Source organism: Phalangium opilio, unplaced genomic scaffold (assembly GCF_054372755.1).
Source record: "Phalangium opilio isolate 3A_F unplaced genomic scaffold, DU_Popi_V2 ptg000031l_1, whole genome shotgun sequence".
In the NCBI taxonomy this organism is placed as follows: domain Eukaryota; kingdom Metazoa; phylum Arthropoda; class Arachnida; order Opiliones; family Phalangiidae; genus Phalangium; species Phalangium opilio.
Genome location: NW_028324158.1, coordinates 14,850,318 through 14,869,453, shown reverse-complemented (window position 1 = coordinate 14,869,453; position 19,136 = coordinate 14,850,318). Strand labels below are relative to the sequence as shown.

The following is a 19,136-nucleotide window of genomic DNA, read 5'->3' as shown; positions in this document are numbered from 1 at the left end:
ACTATACTAAAAACTTAGGGCTACGACGAACAGGGGCCGAGTACTTAAGCAAAACGTAAAGAAACAAACCCCTCCTTAGGAAATGCATTAGACTATATTTTGAGGGCTCGTAACTCTGGTTCTACCAAAGATACGGGGATGTAAATAATGTGACCTTGACACAAATGTTCGGATAATTATAAAGGTCTTTACATATCCCAATCAAAAAAAAAAAAACTGCGCAGTTTCGAACCTGTAGACTTCCGGGAGTGAGGCGGATGTGATAACCACTGCACTACAGATATGTTCTTATTTTTGATCGAAAATACAGGCCAAATATTTAAGGAAAACGTGAACAACAAACCCCTCCATAGGAAATGCATTAGACCCAATTTTGCAGGCTCGTAACTCTGTTTCTACTAGAGATACGGGGATGTCCTTTGAGTATGTTATAGCCCAATTTGTCCCCCATCTAACCATACTAAAAACTTTGGGCTGCGACAAACAGGGGCCGAGTAATTAAGCAAAACGTAAAGAAACAAACCCCTCCTTAGGAAATGCATTAGACTATATTTTGAGGGCTCGTAACTCTGGTTCTACCAAAGATACGGGGATGTAAATAATGTGACCTTGACACAAATGTTCGGATAATTATAAAGGTCTTTACATATCCCAATCAAAAAAAAAAAAACTGCGCAGTTTCGAACCTGTAGACTTCCGGGAGTGAGGCGGATGTGATAACCACTGCACTACAGATATGTTCTTATTTTTGATCGAAAATACAGGCCAAATATTTAAGGAAAACGTGAACAAACAAACCCCTCCATAGGAAATGCATTAGACCCAATTTTGCAGGCTCGTAACTCTGTTTCTACTAAAGATACGGGGATGTCCTTTGAGTATGTTATAGCCCAATTTGTCCCCCATCTAACGATACTAAAAACGTAGGGCTACGACAAACATGGGCCAAGTAATTAAGCAAAACGTAAACAAACAACCCCTCCATAGGAAAAGTATTTGACCCAATTTTGGAGGCTCGTAACTCTGGTTCTAGTAGAGATACGGGGATGTCCTTTGAGTAAGTTATAGCCCAATTTGTCCCCCATCTAACTATACTAAAAACTTAGGGCTACGACGAACAGGGGCCGAGTACTTAAGCAAAACGTAAAGAAACAAACCCCTCCTTAGGAAATGCATTAGACTATATTTTGAGGGCTCGTAACTCTGGTTCTACCAAAGATACGGGGATGTAAATAATGTGACCTTGACACAAATGTTCGGATAATTATAAAGGTCTTTACATATCCCAATCAAAAAAAAAAAAACTGCGCAGTTTCGAACCTGTAGACTTCCGGGAGTGAGGCGGATGTGATAACCACTGCACTACAGATATGTTCTTATTTTTGATCGAAAATACAGGCCAAATATTTAAGGAAAACGTGAACAACAAACCCCTCCATAGGAAATGCATTAGACCCAATTTTGCAGGCTCGTAACTCTGTTTCTACTAGAGATACGGGGATGTCCTTTGAGTATGTTATAGCCCAATTTGTCCCCCATCTAACCATACTAAAAACTTTGGGCTGCGACAAACAGGGGCCGAGTAATTAAGCAGAACGTAAACAAACAAACCCTCTATAGGAATTGAACTAGACCCAACTTTGCAGGCTCGTAACTCTGGTTCTAGTAGAGATACGGGGATGTAAATAATGTGACCTTGACACAAATGTTCGGATAATTATAAAGGTCTTTACATTTCCCAAGAAAAAAAAAACATCGAGGTTCTGACGTGGTTTCGAACCTGTGGCGTTCCGAGTATGAGGCGGATGGTGTTAACCACTACACAACAGACAAGTTATTATAGGTAAGCGAGAAAACAAGGGCGAGTAATTAAGGGAAACGTAAACAAACAAACCCCGCCGTAGGGATTGCATTAGACTATACTTTGCAGGCTCGTAGCTCTGTTGATACTAGAGATACGGGGATGTCCTTTGGTTATGTTACAGTGCAATTTGTCCCCCATCTAACCATACTAAAAACCTAGGGCTACGACAAACAGGGGCCAAGTAATTAAGCAAAACGTAATCAAACAAACCCCTCCATAAGAATAGCATTAGACTATACTTTGCAGGCTCGTAACTCTGTTTCTATTAGAGGTACGGGGATGTCCTTTGGATATGTTATAGTGCAATTTGTCCCCCATCTAACCGTACTAAAATTTTAGGGCTATGACAAACAGGGGCCAAGTAATTAAGCAAAATGTTCGTCAGCTTTGATATCGTCTCACTTATTGTTATTATGTTACTTATGATTTTTGCAGTAAACTTTGGAGGCTTATAACTCTTGTTCTACTAGAGATACGGGGATCTCCTTTGGATATGTTATAGTCCTCTTTGCTCCCCATACAAGGATACTTTAAACTTGAGGCTACCTCAATATCGTCAACTTATTTTTTGTCTCACTTATTGTTATTAGGTTACTTTTGATTTTTGAAAATAAACTTTGGAGGCTCGTATCTCTGTTTCTACTAGAGATACGGGGAAGTCATTTGAGTATGTTATTGTCCAATTTGTCCCCCATCTTACCATACTAACAACTTAGGCTAATTAAGGAAAACTTGAACAAACAACCTCCTCCATAGGAATAGCATTACACTAAATATTGGAGGCTCGTAACTCTGGTTCTACTAGAGATTCGGGAATGTAAATAATGTCACGTTGACAAAAATGTTCGGATAATTATAAAGGCCTTTAGATATCCCAAGTAAAAAAAAAAAAAGAATAAAAAAACATCGCGGTTTCGAACCTGTGGCCTTCCGAGTGTGAGGCGGATGTGCTAACCACTACACTACATATATGTTATTATTGGCCACCGAGAAAACAGGTCCTAGTAATTAAGGAAAACGTATTCAAACAAACCCCGCCATAGAAATAGCTTTAGACTATACTTTGCAGGCTCGTAACTCTGTTTCTACTTGAGATACGGGGATGTCCTTTGAGTATGTTATAGTGCAATTTGTCCCCCATCTAACCATACTAAAAACGTAGGGCTACGACAAACAGGGGTCGATGAGATTAAGTTGATTAAAAGTTGGGAATCTCTACGGTTTATTTGAATGCTTTTTAAAGGGATAGTATCACCCGCTCTCGAATATTCAAAATATGGTTTCAATATTTTACGAGATCAATAAAGTCCGTATAAAATAACGGAATGATGGAATATCTCTCCTTAGATTGAAATATAAAATCATTTATCAATAGAAAAAACCATTGATGAGATGTCAAAACTATACGAACGCGCATGTCGGATCTATAAATGGTATTTTAGTAGACAGTGGCATTGATTATATAAGAATATATAAAACTTATCGATAATTGCGCTACGAAAGGCAATAAAAACATAGCTCTTATCGTAAATAAAAACCCTCCATCGGATTGAAATTTTTCCGTTCCCAAGGCTTAACAAGGGTTATATTTTGTTGGTTATATATATATATATATATCAGTCCTAGGTTACCTGTCCCTAAGACAGTTCAGGTACAGGCGCGAAAAGTGCATTGGTAGTGGTGCGTGGTAACACGGTTACCTAGTTATCGATAGAATCCCCATAGAGTCAACTACGCCCACTTATTATAAAATCTAACGGTACAGAGATAGTTCAAGCTAAAAACAACTTACCCATTTTTCTTTAGGTTGACCTCCCGTTGGTTTTTGGGATGTTCCACGCATGTACATGATTTTGATTTTGATATTACGTTGATATGATTGAAAGATCTGATGGAAAGATAAGAAGATTGCCATCGTTAGATTTTGAGTATACTTTTTGGGTTAGTATAGATACGTCATAGACATCGAAGGAATCCCGGCTTAATTAATGTTTTATAATAATAGTGGAAAATATCATGAACTTGATACCATGTGCTTTAATCATGTAATACTATGGCCATGAACAAGCTGTTACATAAGAATCACAGCATTTAAATATAGAGGGTGTTAGTAATATGGAAGGTGATAGGACATTGCGTTTTATGACCCATTTTGAGCCGAAAATGTTCCATGGCGTTTTTGTTTACAACTTATGAATAGAGTGTTTTACGGAGGCCCCCTTAAATTTATAACTAAGAAATTGAAAGATAATGATTTCTAATTTAATTTAGGGGCCATCCCTAAAACGCTACAATCCTAACTTGTAAACGGTGGCTTTTATATCAAAATGTCATAGTACATTTTCGACTCAAAACTAATGGCCCAATCATTTTGGAACACCCTGTGTATGAAAACAGTACAAAAGAATCACTATTAAAAAACCGTTAGGGTTTTGAGTTGCTGAGTATTTTTTTTTATTATTTCCCCACTGATCTAATGATCTGGAAATTTTTTCTTTTTTCAAATTTGATTTTCTTTATATATACCAGGGAATTTAAAATATATATATATATATATTTTAAATTCCCTGGTATATAAAAAATATATACCACATTGGCGTTGGTCCTGGATTCGAGATTTAGTAAAAAAAATATATATACAGAGTGAGGCGTAAAAAAAAGGCCGTGCATCAACCTCCTCGATCAAAAATGGGTGGACTGTCAACTAGTCTTTTATTCGATACAAGAATTCAATATATATTGATAGTTCATTTTGGGTTTTGGTAAAGGGACTGCCTGCCTGCCTTGGTGGTGGTGGTGGTGCATGGATTAGCATATGTTTAGGCACCCCAATATGAGACCATTTACACCCAATTCAATTATTTTATTAGAGAAGGAAAAACCCGTACGGTTTATACCATCTGTAAGTTTGTCCGTCAGTTATAAATTTATTTTAATTATTTTAATTAAACAAGCTTCATTTTATAACCTATCTGGTTTAGTGCCAATGCAGGGGAAAATACATTAGAATAAATTAGTTTGAAATAATTACTTTGGTAATTTAAAAATAAAATATTTACTTAATCGACGTTACATCTCGTTTAAATTTTAAAATTAAAAAAGAAAAAAACTGGACCACCCCCTAAGAAAAGGGGGTGGCCTCCAGCCCCGTATTTTGTGGTCAACTGTAGGCTACGGCCCCTATAAAGTTTAAAGAAAAAAAGGCCGTGCGAAAATTCGCCACTCTATTCTCTATTTTGCATATTTCTATTGTACATTTTTTGATCCCGTAAGAGTTTGGTGCATATTTAATATTTTTCATTCAAACGCAGATACTCTTTTTTATATCGAGTATTATGTAAGGGGGGTCCCCGTATCAGGCCCAGATGTTGGGGTGTGTGTAAGGGAAAAATGTTTTGGGGGTTTGTTTGACCCCTTTGGGAGCTCTACGTATTTGGGGCCGCGCTGTTCTTTTCAAGGAGAAACAAGCGTACGTTTTAATTTTGAACAAGCCAGGAAAAGAACAACGCCATTCAGTTTTGACAGCGACAGACAAAGATTTCATATTTCGACGAAAAAGGCTTAGTAATTTTTAGAAAACCATAACTTAAGGTGTTCTCATTCATTCATTCATTCGTTTATTATTTGTAACTTTGATTGTTCCGCTCGCTTCTATTGTATTCGAGAGTCAAGCAACTGGCGAAAAGATCGAGCTAATTAACGGGCCGCGCCAAAAAGACTAATAATTAAGAATTTGGCGGGAAAATAAAGCTCGCGCGCGTTTTTCCTTGTTATACGAATCCTGTAGTTAGTTCAGTTCATGGAGCAGCGCGTGCGAGAAGGACAACCCGAATGAACAGCTGTCTCGCGCCAAAAATTAAAGAATCTTACAGACATTTTGGCGGGAACAATTTTTCATTCTTTTCTACTAAGTCAGATTTTTGTTCCGATCCATTGTAACCCGAGAAATCTGCATGGGTATGGATGGACTAAACAAACCCTAAGAGAAAATTGAATCTCATTCATTCGCGAAAAGAGAATTAAACCGGTTTTTACCCACTGGTTTTAATTGTCTAGTTGTTAATTTCGCGCGTTTACCTGTCTTTTGTAGCCAGGTTTTAATTAAACTCAACCAAAAACGTTACTTTTATAATGTTAATTAATAATTATACTCTCACTTCAGCGTAATTCCATATTTTTATTAAAATTCTTAGTAAATCAATTATTTCATTTTTAAAATTACAAAAATCTGGTAAAGAAAACGAAGCAGATTGCGATACAACTACACCAATCCATTCCCACCATCAATTAATTAATTTAATTAAAATTAAATATTTTCTTGCCAGAAGTGGGGTTCGAACCCACGCCCTCTTTCGAGGATCAGAGCTTAAATCTGACGCCTTAGACCACTCGGCCATCCTGGCTTATAATATCATGAAATAAATGTACTATAAATAATAAGGATGGAAAAAATCTCTGCGATAAAACTACAAGATAAGATTAAAATATAATAACCTTTCGACACCCTTTTCCCCTTGATAAGCAGGCATTAAAGGGAAGGCCACCTTTATCGCGGCCTTGTCAAACGCTCTAGTAAATGTTCAATAATGGGGGGAAAGTAATCCCCCCTTTAAACAAAAATCAAGAATTCCAGATAAAAGATAAGAATGTGTGGTCTTTGATACTTCACGTACAATTTCAAGCGAATGACACGAAATGGTTTATGTTCAAACACTAAGAAATCATCTATAATCTAACCATCCCTATTCCCTAATATTATTATTTTATATACACGTATATATATTTTTCTCTCATATTTTAGGAAAAGGGAGGGGGGGCGCCATCTCGAAAACAGGTTGTCCATCCGTATCATCCCTTTGGTAGCATCACATGCTGCAGGTGTTCCATCTGGACCAGAATAATTCGATTTACCTCTGCCAGAAACCCTCTCTCCCCCGGCATTCCTCCAGAAGATCCATGATCCCATCTCATCCTGGTTCGATTTCTCTCACCTCTTTCTCCTCTCCTCGGAAGAATTGGCCATCTTCTTCGTCTGGATCTGAAGAAGATGGCCAAATACATTTTTTTTTTCAATTTCTTCCCACATGCTATACATACATTTTATCGAAGATGGATGAAAAAATCTCAAAGCTAAGAGCTATGCAAAATAGACCATACACAAGCCTTTGAAGCGAATTTTTAACACTTTTTAAATCACCAGAGGTCCATTTTATTTTAAAATTAAATATGCGCGAATTATTCCCCTCACGTGGATTGACACGTGACATTGTTAAAGAGCGCGCGGATTTATTCAAAAATCGCGTGACATTTTGAACTATGACAGCGCGTGAAACAATTTTTTTTTTCAAAAACAAAGGCTTAAAGAATGTACTATAATTTTAAATATTGTTTGTTAATCCCCTTGTAAATAAACAAATACTCCAACACAAAACGTACATTTTTACAATACACCATTAAGGCTATAGTATACAAGTTTCTAAGAGGCCCTCTGAGGTAACGAGGGGTGTTACGTATGGGATGGGCCCCAATCTCTTGGAACTTTAACAAGCTGTTTTCTTAGGGTGATAATCGTCCCTCGCCTTATTTTAAGGGGGGTTCACCAATGACTAACTGTATATCAGCGACAAGCTATCGAGGCGCTAATCACTCGGAGTTTTCTCGTCTACACTTTGGGTAAAAGGTGTATTCGCGACTTAAAGAGTCGAACCCCTCGCGAGCGTTACGGTACCATTTAATGAGCCCCCAATTTTAAACATGGCGGGCAAACCAAACCGCCCTTAAAGAGCTAACATTCCCGTTAAGGCTGGAGACTGACTGATGTCGACTAGCTGTTATCTAAGAAATTAACTTCGGAGGGGGGACACCAATGCGTATCCTTTATTTTGCCCCTTCAAGAAACCCGGCGTCGATTGGGACTCCCAACAAGAGTAAACGTTAACTACTTTCGATCTCTAATTAAGAAATTCGTAATCATCACCCCAAATCGGTATCTTAGTTATTTCCATTCGTTTTTTTTCAAGGGAAGAATACCTTTAAATCGTGGTATTTTAACTAAACTAAATTCCCTTTGAGAAATATTCCAGCTAATGACAAAGTTGGCCAAAATGCTTTGGCCTCCCCAGCAATGCTTGATTCCAGGTACGTGTACTTTAATTACCGAGTTACTAGATTACGGGAATGAATTTTGTAGCTCTTTAAATACCGTGTAATCTAGATAGAGGTACGTCTTGCGGTTGCGTCAGTTAAGACAAAAAATAACGAGAAACGTTTGCGGCAACCGCCGCCACACGGTAATTGCTCTCTTCATTTATAAAAATACTTAAGAGGCCAATCTTATGATGTGGTCAAGAGTACCTACTTATATAAGTACTTCTCTCTCTCTCTCATTCTCCCTGTTATATATATAATTCTACGTTTCAAAAGAAAAAAAACCTTAAGATAATGATCTGTTTGTTATAATTCCAGTCTTTTCGCTACAGGTAAATCCATCCGAATGCGGGCATATATACGAGGCCCTATTTTTTAAGCCTCGGTTCATCTAAGCCTCGGTATACGTGACAAATATCGCCTTGCAAAAAGAGTGGGTTGGGTTATCATTAAGAGCTCACGAATTTTAGACAATTTTGATTTGATTATTTTTTCTGATTAATTTTATTTTTAAAATATCAAATTCATTTTCAGGTCTAAATTTATACAGCTGTTTGCTTATTAAATTTTTGTAAAAAAATAAATTCATTTAAAATATACAACACTGTCGGTGTCGGTTACTTCAAAAGAAAAAAGGAACCATAAATTGTACGAATTGCCGTTTACAACTTTGGTCTGTCTATGATGAGAAGGTGGATCATTATGTAATTGCGCCAAATATCCGTAACCTTACATCATGGGCTTTTTCAATCTCTAAACCCAAGAGAAGATCCATCCGTGCCTTTTCCTTAAGCATAGGCGCATGCGTATTAGTTAAATGACTAGGGCGCGTGATTTACATAGAAAAAAGCCCCCTCGATGTTACCATGACCCTAGAGTATCAAATTTATGAAGGCGGGAATTGTTTTCCCTCCCATTTGGTCTGCAGCGGGATGAGACGCTGGCATCTAGTTCAACAAATAGTAGGCGTCTAATAGCGCTTTCTTTCTTTGTAACCGAAAAAATTTACAACTAAGTAATGATACAGTACGGTTGCCTTGTAACTTACCTACTAAAAGAAAGAAAAAAATCTCCAAGAAATGATATTACTACTTTTACATTCGCCCCTTGATACCACCCGTCATAAATTAAACGGTTGAACCTCCCTGTGTACTTTTAAAGATACCATTCCGAGCCTTAATTCAAATAGGACGTATCTCAAAATGGAATTATTTTATATATTTCTTTTAAATACTTATAAAATATTTGTTTTACTTGGTTTTCATTAAAACTATTAAGTTAATTAGTGATTAATTAAGTTTAACTCGAAGTTAGACCTTTCCCGAAATGATCAAAATTAGTTTATTCCATTTTCAAATTTCTATAGAAATACTTTAGATACGTCCTATTGGAATTCAATATTTCAGATTCCTCCAGATCTAGCCTAAGCGAGGGTACAGATACTCAAACCAACTAAATTCACCAAAAAAAAAACCGCGATACTATGGAATAATTAAGAGTGTTTATCCTCTCTGTGTGGTGGCTTCAAATCGTAATTTATTAAGTATCTTCGGCAAGAATTATTTATTAATTCTAATCGTTGAGTTACGGTGACAAAGTGGTTTTCCGAATACCGTATTAAATGGTACGTTTTTACCGCGGTATACCATGCGGGGATGAATGGGAGATCGGTATCTTCGTCGTAAATTGGAATTAAAATCGACTACCGTTTATTTTTGTCTGAGTTCCATCGCGAAAGATTTATAAGTTTGTACGCGGTTCGAATTCCCAACTTGACAAATGAGTACAAGGTCAGTACGGGGTCAACTTAAAGGACATGGATAGACGCCTCGACTTTCGGAACATTTTTTTTCAATTAAAAATGTTGTTTTTCCGTTTCATTCTCCCTTTAAATTTTAAGGTAAAGAATTGTTTATTAAAACCATACGCGACGTCTTGTTTTAATTCAAATTTTTTCTTTTAAAAAGAGATAATTTATCGAAAACAACAGCAAAAATATAATAATAAACTCAGATGACAGAAAGAGGCTAGCTCTAAGATTTCTTATAAGTTCCTAGACCTATTTCTTTCTTTCTTATTATTTTGTTTTGGTGTGAAAATATACGCCCGTGTTTTTTGGGCCTATTTTGGCGTCACGCGAAAAGATAGACGTAACATTACTAATGGCATCTTCCACCCTTAATCCGTATTAAAGTCTACGAGAAGATAAGACAGTCTGCCAACGCTAGAGTTTTTTTCTAAGACTTCACTCGGGCATTATTTACTGGGAGAAGAAATATTGTGATGATGTTCGGAATGGAGAGAGAGAGAGAGAGAAAAAAAATGTTACATTATTTTGGTGTGTGTGAAAATAAGAAGAACTTCTTAGGATTAATTCAATGGGCGTTAAAATATAAGAAAAGATCAATTTCTTTTTCTTTTTTTTTCTGCTTCATTTCTGAGTTCTTCTTGTAGACGTTGAAATATGTTACGTGGAAATAATGGTCACGCGATGGCTCTTTATAATCTTACGAATTGCATGACGGGAAATATATTTGTCGAGGGAGGTAACCAATAGGGTGGCTACTGACGCTACTACCTTTCAATTACATTCAATCGTTTTATCTACAGCACCTGCACGGTGTATCCAAGATATTCTAACCAATAAATAAATAATTAAAATATGTGTTTTAATTATTTCTCATTTTGATTTAAGTTACGAACTTTTGCAATTCTGGATACCCTAAATAATTTTAATATTAAATAGATTCTTTCCGTATCATTAAAACTGCAAAAGCTATTACAAGAACCAAGTTAAACTTAAGAGAAATTCATCCATTCAAACCAAAGTTGAAGTTAAATTAAATGTAAATAACATTACGATTTAACAAGCGGGTTTCGATATTAATACAAAAAATTTTAGATCCGGGATATTTGAAACAAAACCAGCAAAGTTAAAAACCGTTTTTAACATGAATTACTTTTCAACACGCTGCACCGCACCGTAACGTCTAACTTTTCTATCCCAGACTTCTCATATAAAATTCGTCTTAAGAACTACTTTTCAGTTCACTTCCCCCCTCCAGCACCCCCTCCTCCCAACTACCTTTATTATTTTATCTTAAGGTGCAGGGATAGTACGTTATCCTCTTGGTAGAACCCAAGGAGGATGCTAAGGATAGGAGGGGTCGCGAGGGCGGTGCGTGACAATGGGCCCGCGAGGGGCTTGCCTTTCTGACAGCTTAATGAGCACGTTCCAACAGCCGAGAACCCCAGAATTTTTTTTAAAAAAAAACTGGAAGAAAAAAACAAAGAGCACACTCTGCATGGTCCACTAAAAAGCTTTTGATGTAAAATAGACTTCATGAATTTTTTAATACCGCCGAAAACTGGAGGGGTCAACCTTTTTGTAAGGAAAAGGTCAAATTTGGGCTTACTCCGCGGTTTTGACCTCTATAGAATTTAACCCACCTCTCTCTTCGATTTTCTAGAACTATATCTTGATGGCAGCCCTGCCACTAAATTTTCACTTTCGAATTCCACGACTTTTCCATTGAAAAAATTGTTAAGACTTTAATTAAAGAGATGTATAGTTTTAAGATTATTATTGTTTATAAACAAGCTAACTCTTCGGGAATTTAATTTTAAGGCGCATTTATCGTAACATTAATGAAATCAAATTCCCTGACTGATCTCTATAACCAATTTTAAAATTCCCTGACCCTTTTTGGGTCCACTTATAAATTCCCCTCCCTAACTCTCCCTGACTTGCAACAACATATAACCCTGAAAAGTGTCACTGCGTAGGAATAAAAATGTTTCCTCTATGCACCGCTAGGGTGGGTAATACCGTTAGTGTCGCTGTCCGAAACGTTTGAATCTCCGTTCCGAACTGAATCAGGGAAAAGGGGGGTGGAGAGCGTCAATCAATTGCCGTTCCCTCTCTCTCTCTCGCTCTCTCTCTCCCTCCCCCTCTCTCTCTCCCTCTCTCTCGCTCTCTCTCTCTCTCTCTCTCTCTCTCTCTCTCTCTCTCTCTCTCTCTCTCTCTCTCTCTCTCTCTCTCTCTCTCTCTCTCTCTCTCTCTCTCTCTCTCTCTCTCTCTCTCTCTCTCTCTCTCTCTCTCGCTCTCTCTCTTTGCGCCTGGTTTCCCATAGCACTTCCCTGCAAAGCCCCGTTCTCAGTTTAGCTCGGGATCTTTCTCCGCAGATGCCCTCTCTGGCTCACCAGGAGATGGTTGGTCGATTCGCTCCCGGACGCTTTCGCGCCAAAATACAATGAGTAACGCCGCACGCGACAACCCGAGATATCATAATATTTACTGATTGGATCAGAAATTTTACCGACAATTTTTACCGGGGTCGGTTCAGTTCATCCCTTTTCCCCCCTCTTTAAGAGAGATCGGGTCGTGAACTCTGTGAACTCGCGATCAATCCTTGACTAATTAATGATATTGATTAACTTTGAGAATTAACAATAATGTTCATGACGGTTTTCCATTTAGGAAACTGAGATTTTTCTTTCAAAGAAAATAAAATATCAAAATTTATCATATCAACTTAGCAACTTGCGCGTTACGTTAATATCAATCAAATTTGGTGGACTTTATTACTCGGTAAGTTTCGTGAATTCTTCTAATATTAATTGTCTTTGTTGGTGTTGATAATTACGAATGTTTTCATTTCAAGTTTTAAAAAAATTTCCGTGAAATATTAAATTATAATTTTGTAAATTCTTAATCAGAACTTTAAAAATTAAAAATGATAATGAACAAAAAAAAACCCCGGTCAAATTTATTCACTTAATGACCCCAAATATTTGAATCGTAATTTAAATTCTATTACTTCGAATCGAAACTAGGAACCGAGTATCGTGAATATTAAATAGACTTTGACATTTAAAATCAAATTAGAGCAAAGTAGATCCGAAAACCCCAAAAACCACAACGGGGGGAGGGGATTTAGCCCCTATTTCAGGTAAAGAGAGCGAGAGAGAGAGGAGAGAGATCAAACTTATCCCCTCCTAGTACACCTTAACTTTACCGGAAAAGGTATAAAACTGGGCTATCCACCAAAATTCAGGAAGGCCGAGGAATCGATCCGTCATATTCCATCTTAACCTTGCAGTAATAAATACCCTTTAACCCGTGACTTAAAAGCGAGGTAAGAATTAATATATTCACGCGCTTCCAAGTTAAATTGACGTTTCGAATCTCGAGGGGAGTGCTTTCCCTCTGATCTCACGCGCTTACAGGTGAAGTAACAGACTCCATCGATCGAAAGCGCAAGCTATCTCGTGCTCAACGTATTCCTAATTAAAAATATACCGTTATTAAAGGTGGCCCTGAAATGGCTCGTGTTGGAAATCGAAAAGGTGTATCGGAAATGCTCGAGGAGCCCGGTTCTATGTCGGTTTAATGGGATTAGGTTCAGGTTCAGGGCAGAGTACGGAGTTTTCCCGACTGCCCACCCAACCTTAGTCCCTACGCGGCTAACGGTCAAGCGTAAAGTAGGGTTGTTTTTTTTTTACTGGCCTTAGAGCGCGCCTTGATATGTGTTTTACCTCGCAATAAGGGAAGTTTTATTGAATCGCTTCTGTTCTTTTGGCTTTTAAAATAATGTAAAAGTTTCCAGCTTTGAAACTTACCAGACTCTCGGCCCCCCCCTGATGGCATTACACAAATGGGCCTGGTTTTCTATAGATCCAAATAATAGGATTAAAATCATTTCGAACCAATACTTTTAAGAATTTGATCAAGTATAACCACAGCTATATAATTTATCATTATACTTTCTTTTAAAAAATTAAAAATTAAGTTAAATTACCGCCCATTTTTGGCGCGTAAAAACATATAGACCACCTGATCGCCTCGAGATATTGGCCTCTAAGTTAAAAAGAGTATCCGCCATATCGATAAAACCCAAGCGCAATTTCCGTAACACCTTAGTCCCATTTAAAATTAAATTATAATTCAAAGCTCGCGCCTTTGATTAAAACAGCCTATCAGATAAAATAACATTGCCACCTTTGGTATATATAGAGATTAAATTACGACTCGAAGCTGGGCGTTTGAATTCGCGGTCTTTGGATTGAAATAGCCTATTATAGATGATAGGGAGATTTTAGATTTTAATAATCATTCATTATTCGACGCGATGTTTGATTTGGGAAGCGCGCCCGGTTCAGTTCCCGGGTAATTAGTTCAGCTGGTAAGAAAGGGGAGGCTTTAATTAACATTCTACCACCACCCCCACCACCCAAGAGGTGATATTATCGCGCCTGTAGCTTCGTTCAATTCAACCCGACGAATTAAGATTTAACTACGGCGAAGGGAATTTGGGCGGCAACATCCCTACCTTCTATCTATTAACTGGGTGAAAATGAATGATCCCTGGGACCAGGGACCTCGTAATTTTAGGCCTGCAGTTATTTGCTCATCCAACAGGCTGCGTATCATAGGTACACTCCCTCTTGTAATGCAAATGAGAACGGTCGCGTTCGGATCTAAGTCTTCAATCTACCTGTTGTGTATATCCGCTCTTTTTGAAGTTTAATCTTAATTAAAATTAAGCCTTACGTACGGGACACCCATAAACACGTTCTAGCTGTAGTTTAATTGAAATATTTCTTAATTAACCCGCGAATTAAAAAAAATTAAATTAATTTGGTGGTGAAATTAAATTCAGGATGACCACTCGATCGTATATAGGGTTTATAATGAGCGTCGTCTAGGAACGTATAGTGAGTGCGAACGGGACTTTGGGAAGTTGAGCTTGAGATATAATAAACATATATTTCCGATAGTTCTTATTTAAATAGACGAAGGTTCTGGAATTCTATTGGTCTAATATTAAGGCTTAACAGTATTCGAGCGTAGTTCTCAGTATAATAATTGTGAATATTTAATAGACAGAGTGCCAACCATAACACATATCCCAATGATTGTCTGTATACTATAATTCCAAGGGCCTGGGCTCGATAACGAACAGAGACCAAGTTGAAGGAGCCCAACCGAGGCCCATTATGATCCATTGTTCGCAATTATTTTAAGCCGGGGGCCCCATCCGTGTTTGTTGTTAATAATCACCCTAGCTGACTGCGCGCTAAATTTCCCCCTCTAAAAATATAATATCGGAGAACTCGCTTCAACCATCCAATTATATTTTACTAATACTCTCTTAGCACCTTGGTATTCTTTTTTTATTTTTGTTAATATATTTAATTATTTTTCCGATTACAACGAACGTATATTATTTCGGAGTATAACAAGGTGCTAAGGAACTACATTAATTTCTAATATATGTTGCCAATTAATTTGGGGTGTCATTTTTAATTGGAGAGAAAGAGAATTAGCATTTTTTTTTCAGGCAGGAAAATTAACTAGGTTTTATTTTTAAGATATTTTTAACAATTGTTTTTGAATAATTGGTATTGGTAAATTTTTAGACAATAAATAAATTTAATTAATTAATTATAAAATTAAACTTTCCCAAAACAACGAAAGTTTTGTTCAAATTGCATAATTCAAAAATATCTTAAATTTGAAGGAAGTTTATGTAAAATATTCTTTTTTCAATAAATTCGTTATTTACGTCTTAATTCTTTAAAATAACTTAGATCCGGATGTTAAAATATTCCCGTTGAATTTACAACCCCATTCTTTTGAGAGAAGAAGAAAAAAGCAACATTTTTCAGCACCCTTATAGTGAAAGGAGAATTTTTTTTTCGGGAGAGAGTTCAAAGTTGATAGATTAGCTGAATAAATATATTCTTTTATCGAATATTTAAATAACAGGCATCTTCGTGACGCCTGATTTCACACCTGACGGCTTAAAATGTGTGTTTTTTCTTCACCCATTTTAATGTAAATTCAGAGGTAGAAGGCTTCCTGAAGGTCAATATTTGACCTTTCGTGACCCCTTCCTGGCGTACGAGGGGAATCTGCCCCGTGGCATTTTTGACACCCAGACTATATACGTACAACTTTGATTGCTTTTTACCCAAGATTCCTTTCGAATTTTTCAACTTTCTTGTAGGCGGTATATTTTGTTTTTAGTCTTGTACCTTTTGTTGTTGGTATGTCTACATTGACGTCTGCTAATGTTGTACCAGTGAAGGAATGGAATGTTATTGGCTTTTAGGATTTCTGACGGGGTTAAACTTGTGGGTGGGGTCAAAGTAAGACGTCTTAAGGGACCACGAATATAGGTTATATTCATTCAGGTGGTACTACTTTCCTTTTTAAGAAAGTTAATGTTGCCTGTCCGTCCGCCTCAGCTAGTATAAACGTCTGGGTTATAAGTAACGCGATGAGGATAAGTGTGCCAATAATAATAAGATTAAATAAATTTGAAATAAACTTAGAGAACTCCCGAGGGGTCGTTGTTAATTATCAAAAGCCTAACAATATTATTAACTAATTACCCAAGCAACAAAAAATACGCCAAGGGGATTATATTAGGAAAGTAAAAAATTCAAAAAAGATTAGAAAATTTTGAAACAATACATGGATTCTTATTCTTATTAATATAAAATATACTGAAGAACTTTAGAATAGCCAAAGCGGGAGTTTTGAAGAAAAAAATCCATTTAGACCCCCCCCCCTTTCAATACCTTTCCGCATACGTAAAAACTCGCAGCCTCTAACATCCCTAGGATAAGAGGATTGTCCGCTATAAATCCCTTCTTCTCCGCGCTCTCCATCTTACGGAGGAGCTTAGAACATTTTTTTCTGTCTCATTTTAAGTCGAATAGAATAAACCCCGAGGAGAATGTCACTAGTTAAATTTTAAAATTCAGGCGTTACTAAAGTACTCAGTTTTATTTATTTTCTTGGAAATCTGACCTTGAAATCACGAGAAATTTATTTACATTTCAATCTCAAGTAATTTCTAAGGGGGTAGAAGGGAATTATCGCGAGATCTATATTGGGAAATCTCGAGAAATACGAGCCTTCACGTGGAAAGAAAAACTGTGTACATTTTTATCATGAGTTACTTACCCCTCGGAAATAAAAACCCCCCACCCTGAAACAGTATGTAACATTTTTCCCCAGTATGCTACTTTAAGTTAAGTCTGAACTGCGCCACCAATTTTTCCCCCGTGAATATTGAAGTATTTTATATACATATTAAAATAATTTAATAAAAGTAGTATCTCAATTTAATATTCATGGAACATTTTGAGGTAAATTCATGAATGTTATTTAAATCTAGACTGCAGCTCTATATTTTGGGGAGGGGGCTTTATTTTAAGAAGAAAAAAAAACGGCTTTTTCTCGCTAAAAGGTATCTCTACTCTTTGTTGCGTATTAAGCTTTTTATTACCTTAAAAATAATCCCTAATTGAATGAAAAGGGTTCCACCCCCACGCCCACGCCCCCCCCCCCAAACCACCTTACTTCCTTTTTTTATCGAGTAAAGGGGCTTTTATGAACCACTAATATAGAATTCCTGAAATGTATATTAATAATCAGGGTTCATACAACTTTTGGAAAACCGATTTCCCTGACTTTTCCAGGTTTTTTTCCCATATATTTCCCTGAGATTTCCTAACTTATCACTGACCTATCATCCATTTTACAAGTTACCGACTTATCCACGCTGTACAATATATACTACATTTATCGTAGGCGGGGCTTCGATGTCTGACGTCACTAATAACAAAGCGAGCCACAAAAAAAACAGATAATTATAAAACGGGCACTTACATTTTATCGACGATCGAATCCAAAGATGGTGAAAAATGTCACAAACACGATGCTAGACTATGACGAGGAAAGTTCACAAAGCTAAAATTGTTGTTAAAAACTAACCCGCGACGCGACTTATTTACTGAACAGTTCGGGAAACCGATTGACGCGTTTTGACCTTCAATAGAAAGTTCACGATCGACAGTTTGAAGGTTTCCCACCACCTTCCAGGTATGACAGTAATAAACTTGACCCCTCGTTGGTCGGCCTCTAGCCGCTCCACCGGTGTCTTGGAGAAAACAATGCTCAAAGGTCTTCCACAAGGTGACATCATGATGACTCGACTTCCAGATGCGTGGGCGTTATAGGGAAAGGGACTATAGGACGCTGCCCTTTGACCTGCGCGCGCAACATTTTGGCTTTGGCCTGACAGCTGGGAGAAGGACTATAGGACGCAGGCGCTCTAGCTGACCTTGAAGTTTGCTTATTCGCAACTATGTACTCACCCACTATTTTCGGCATCCCGATGAACTCGTAGTAACTCCCAAAAAAGTTCAAATGTAACAGCACCACAAAAGTCCAAGTTCACGAAAAGTTCACGCAACCCGATATAAAAATACCGCGAAGAACAAACGCGTTCGGGAACCACAGTGACGTCAGTACGGTTTGGTTCCCGCGACCTTCCGTGCAGCTCGGTCGTGCACTAGACCGCGTAAACCTTGATCCCTCGCCGATGGCCAAACGTGACCCTTCGAAGAAATCGCCATCGTGACGTCATTCAGTCAGAAAAAAGGCGACCTGAAATTAAAATAAATTTCTTGACTTTAGCTAAACATCGGAATAATAATTACAGCGAATAATAGCGAATACATATTCAGGGTTCATATTAAAGGAATTCATATTAAATTATTATATCTTTAGGGTAGGTATTTTTTCTTACCACGTGAGAACTGTTTCATAATTGCACCTTGAATGCCTAAAAATGTCTGTTTTTCATTGGGGCCCGTGTTAAAGGCATAATTGTCAAATTGACGCGTCTCAAATTAAAGATTCCCATTAAAGTTCATCAACCGAATAAATTACAAGCTTAAAAACTATAATAACCTCTATAGAAAGTGCGCGAATTTAACGCTTACTAAGACTGTAATCGTCTATAAAAATATCCAACCATTGTTTAATGATTTAAAGCTAACAAGTGCAAGGCCGCGTTAATTTTCTCTAAAAATATACAGGAGGTGCTTAGAAATTTGCAATAAAATTATATATTTAATACGTGTAATGGCAGTTAACACCTTTGATAATATAAAACCCTAGTAGGTTAAGATAACATTAGTGCCATTACTATAGATAAAGTTATAACCTTTGTCGCGATATATTTCATAAGAATCAGCCCGGAGCGCCTCCTGTTATCCTTAGACATGAGTGATGTAATAACTCTATATCTCAAATCAACTTTGT

General features: G+C 37.2%; 1 long non-coding RNA gene and 1 other non-coding gene across 2 annotated transcripts in view; both read right to left on the bottom strand.

Annotated features, from left to right (window-relative positions):
* Nucleotides 1-18,483, bottom strand: part of LOC149690895 (uncharacterized) — a 50,683-nt gene extending 32,200 nt beyond the window's left edge. Inside the window, exons 1-2 of the long non-coding RNA XR_016383825.1 lie at nucleotides 17,697-18,483; nucleotides 3,657-3,752 (exon numbers count right to left, since the gene is read on the bottom strand). This is a non-coding gene — a long non-coding RNA (uncharacterized LOC149690895). The remainder of the gene's footprint in view (nucleotides 1-3,656; nucleotides 3,753-17,696) is intronic.
* TRNAL-UAA (transfer RNA leucine (anticodon UAA)) lies at nucleotides 6,184-6,267 on the bottom strand. The gene has a single exon. It is a non-coding gene; the product is annotated as a tRNA-Leu (tRNA).
* Nucleotides 18,484-19,136: the final 653 nt, after the last annotated feature.